At 42.0% G+C, this 4623-nt stretch overlaps 1 long non-coding RNA gene across 1 annotated transcript; it reads left to right on the top strand.

Moving 5' to 3' along the window:
* The first annotated feature begins 882 nt into the window (after nucleotides 1–882).
* Nucleotides 883–3398, top strand: LOC117498567. Its single transcript, XR_004557590.1, has 4 exons — nucleotides 883–988; nucleotides 2378–2469; nucleotides 2856–3028; nucleotides 3198–3398. It is a non-coding gene; the product is annotated as an uncharacterized LOC117498567 (long non-coding RNA).
* Nucleotides 3399–4623: the final 1225 nt, after the last annotated feature.

Here is a 4623-nt window from a genome sequence, read left to right as displayed (position 1 = left end):
ATACAACTTTGAAGCTTGTAACGGCATAATTACAAGCGGAGTAACTTGACGTCACAGCAGGCATAACAACAGCCGGTGTTTCCCCGGGAAACAAACACAATACACACAAACGCAAAATTACACAAACACACACACGTATACACACACACACACTCGCGAGATTCCCCCAGACCAGTAATCCAAACGAAAATATCTTCCCTCCGTAGTATTTTGATCATTTGCTCCGCTAATAATCAATCAGATCGATGGATTCCAGAGAAGAGGAAACTTTAAAGGCCTTTTTCTCAAAATGATGACTCGGTGACAGTCATTATATAATGTGACATATTTCGCTTAATATATGGAGTACAAAAAGAATCCTGATATCATTAGAAAGCTAGGAATCTCCTCTTTCTAACAGTGTATTGTTAGAAGTATTCGTTGTTCTCGCGTCCAGGAGAGAAGCTTAGAATCAAAAGACTAATGCAGTCTCTGGTGAGGTTCAATTTGGTTACTTTAATTAAATGGCGTGGTGATACAACAAGTAGAGGGTAAGAGGAGAGACAGAGCAGCTGTTGCCTCGCCGGGTGAAGAAGTCCCGAGACAACGCACATCAGCTGGTTATATCTCCTCCGTTGGCTCCTCCTCAAGGGCCGGTTCGCGTTGCTGGGGGACGTCTTCAATATCCGTTATCACGCATAACAGAGGATTCAGACGTTGTACATTCATTGTATAGCTCCACACACCTCTTCTCCTCATACTCTCTTTCATGACTTTTTATTTGATGCATTATAACGGCTGTAAATAGACACTTTAGTAATACCAGAAGTGCTTTTCAGCAGTTATCATTTACGGCAGTTCTCATTTACTGTAGTCCCGGAAGTCGTCATATCCATAGATATATATAAACACTAGATGGCTCATGGGAGATTTTCCAGCGTAGCTCACCGGCCGCCATCTTGCTACAGTCAACAGCTACTCTGGTACGCGCTATGGTAGCTGTTGTAAGGTGAGTGATCTGCACAAAAATACTCTTAACTCGCTGAAATCGTGACTGATTTACAAACGGTTTGGTTTATTATAAACATTATTAGCATGGCTATGATCAGTGGCGTCGCCTGGCCTGGGCATCCGGGGCTTTAGCCCCGAATGTTTTTTCTGTAGCCCCGGACAATTCTCCCTCAATAATATAATACATTAACCGTGCTTTACGTGAACCTCATCATGACACAAGAGAGGACGGCAGCACTGTAATTTCCCGTGTTCAGTGAATGCAACAGAGGCATGACACCAGACCAATCAGAGAGTTGCATGGAAATAAACGTGTGCTTGTGTCATTCAAGCTCGGCTCTGTGTGTGTGTGTGGCAATAGCGCATTTAGTGTGATAGAGAGAGAGGGAGAGGGGGAGGGACCGGTATCAGCATGGACCGTGTTGTTAGCATCTGGTTAGCTAGCTGCACTAACGGACATAAGGAGCTGTTTGTTCCACAAGAAGCTGGAGGAGAGTCCTCTCCTCTCAGACTGAGAGACTCAGGTGAGCTAAAGGACTCTCTGAGTGTTTAGATACTTAACTTTAGTCTAAGTTATCTCAGTGGGTCACAAACGGTTTGGTCACAAATTATTCAAAAGATTATTTCCGCGGCACACCTTCATATGATCATTATAGTTATAAAAAAAATAAGAGAATAAAGGAAAAACAGTTATGAAATACTATATGGCAGTAAAACAAGAATAGAGTTTAAAAGGGGAGTGATTAGTAAAATATCCATAAAGAAAAAGTACATCTGTTTACAGTTCTGCTTCATATGGGTGTTGAGAGAGGTATCCATAGATCTCTTCATTTTGCTCTCAAAGTGCACCAGATTGATGCATTTAACTTAAATATTTAAAAAAAAATCTTCCCGGGGGAGCATCCCCCCGGACCCCCCCTAGAGGAGATGAGCCCCCCACTCATAAAAATACCACTTTAACCCCTGCCTATATGCCGTGAGCTGATTATCGAGCCTTCATTGTAACAGTCGCGGGTGTACTGTGTGGGGAGTGTTGCAGTGAAAAATGCCACTGTAGTGTCGCCGCCACTGTGGGCTAAGCCCTGAATGTTTTCAGGTCCAGGCGACGCCCCTGGCTATGATACAGGATGCTTGGACATGTTGAAATTGCAGCTTTTCTTTATGTATGTGTGGTTGTATTTATTAGCTGGCTAATAACAAGGGCTGTGAGTGAGACCTAGTATTACAAAGTTGACCCAGCAACTTTACACCAGTGGGAGAGGCAGAACTGCTCTTTCTTTTCAACATAACTTAAGTTACACATGATTTCTTGGTGGTTTGGCTTGTTAAAAACATCTTACATTTAGATACATTATGATACAGGAAATTGCTGGCTTTGTGTTTACAGAAGTACCTGACTATGCCGGACTTTTGTGCAGCCTACGGATGCTCTAATCGCCGCAGTCTGGAAACAAGAACCCGTGGAATCACCTTTCACGTGTAAGATATGACAATATTATGACTATAATTAGGATAATCGTTAATTACTTAGTGGATGTATGTACATTGCAAGTTCTGCTACACAGGATCAGTGGGGCTATGTGAGATAATAGTATTGCAAGATTGTTGTTGACCCAGCCTCTTTAGAATATGTTGCTACCATTTCTTTACACAATTATTTAATGTTTCTTTTGGACACCTTTTTTATAACTCTTAGTGTGGTTGTCTTATTCTTAAAGTATACATACATTACATACATACAATTACCCCAAAAATATGATAATTTCGGTGTGTATTTTTGTCCTTACCCTTAATGTTAAAGGAAAGAAGGGAGGAAAATGTTGACAATAATTGATATATCTGGCTACCTTTCTCATGTTTTTAAGGTTTCCCAAAACCGGAGAGAGGAGGAGGCAGTGGGAAGCTGCCCTAAGAAGGCAGGACACTGCTCTGCAGTGAGCACTTCAGTTGTGAGGACTTTGACAAGACGGGGCAGACTGTCCGGCTTAAAGATGGTGTTGTGCCAACAGTATTCAACTTCCCAGCTCATCTTCAAAGGGTATGTGTATCATTGGCCAACAAGAATTCAAGGTGTATAAGATTGATATATAAATATGTGATTAAATGTCACACTAGTTTTTCTTTCTGCAAGTTTAGGAATAAATAATGTGTTGTGTATTACAGCACATTTTAAACACTATTAATGTCTTTAATTATGTTTATTTTAGCCGGAAGCAACAAGAAGCACAACCACTTCTAGAAGAGCGGAAGATGAACCTCAGCCTAATGTTGTGAGTATTCTGAATGTGGCCAAGACCAGAGAGATGGTCATTGATTTCAGGAGGGTGAGGACGTCTCCTCTGCCCCTGTGCATTCTGGGAGAGGATGTGGCTGTTGTGGAGGACTACAAATACCTGGGAGTGCACTTAGACAATGGGCTGAACTGGAGGATCAACGCTGAACTGGAGGATCAACACTGAACTGGAGGATCAACACTGACGCTGTGCACAAGAAGGGGATGAGCAGACTCTGTTTTCTGAGGAAGCTGAGATCCTTCCACGTGTGCAGCAAGATGCTGGAGATCTTCTACCGGTCTGTGGTGGCTAGTGCACTCTTCTTTGCTGCGGTCTGCTGGGGGGGCAGCATCAGAGCCGGTGACACCAGCAGGATCAATAAACTGATCAGGAAAGCTGGGTCAGTCATCGACATCAAGCTGGACCCCTTTGAAGCTGTGGTGGAGAGGAGGACACTGAACAGGCTGTTGTCCATCATGGATAACCCCCCCCATCCTCTCCACCTGCAGCTGGACAGTCAACGGAGCTCCTTCTCCAACAGACTGCTGCAGCTCCACAGTGCCATAACTCTGTACAACAAATCACCTCTGGCTGGAAGATAACTCTCTGCTCCATAGTTTATCTTGAATATAACCACGTTGTACATTTTACACATATATAATCTGTTCAATATTTAATATTTAAAGGTGGGGTATGTAAGTTTGAGAAACCGGCTCGAGATACACTTTTTGTTATATTCCATGGAATGCTCTTAACATCCCGATAGCAATGAATATTTTAAGTGCTTTGCCAAAAAATCCATAAATAAATATCATCTGTGGAAGCCGTAGTACTGTAAAAAGCACGACCAATCATCTGAGCCGGCCCGGCTAAAATAACTGGATGGCCTACCTGCCTGTCAGCCTTCCATCTGTGCACAAACTTATCTCGTGCCCTCATTGGTCATGTGCACGTTCGTGTGTGTTGGAGGAGGGGCTCTGTAAGGAAGTAGCAGATCTTTTCCGGCTGTGTATTTTCAAATTCAAGCGCACTCGAGCTGGTTTCTCCAAAATTACCTACCCCACCTTTAACATTAATATTCCATATGCCTTATATTTATGTATATGTATATTAGATATATATATAATATCCTGCCAAACTCAACATGTATATTATTTTCCTCTTTCTTTCTTTTCTTATTTTTCTTGCTTATTTCTAATTTATTGTAAAATGCCTTGTCCCTTATGCTGCTGTAACTAAAAATGTTTTCCCAAATTGGGATCAATAAAGTACCATCTTATCTTATCTTATCTTATTTGCATGTGGAATGTCACTAACAAATGAGAGCATCATATGGCTTGTCATATTAAATCCTTTATCT

The sequence above is a fragment of the Trematomus bernacchii genome, unplaced genomic scaffold (assembly GCF_902827165.1).
Source record: "Trematomus bernacchii unplaced genomic scaffold, fTreBer1.1, whole genome shotgun sequence".
In the NCBI taxonomy this organism is placed as follows: domain Eukaryota; kingdom Metazoa; phylum Chordata; class Actinopteri; order Perciformes; family Nototheniidae; genus Trematomus; species Trematomus bernacchii.
The sequence above is the reverse complement of the archived record's forward strand: the minus strand, read 5'-3'. Positions and strand labels throughout refer to the sequence as shown.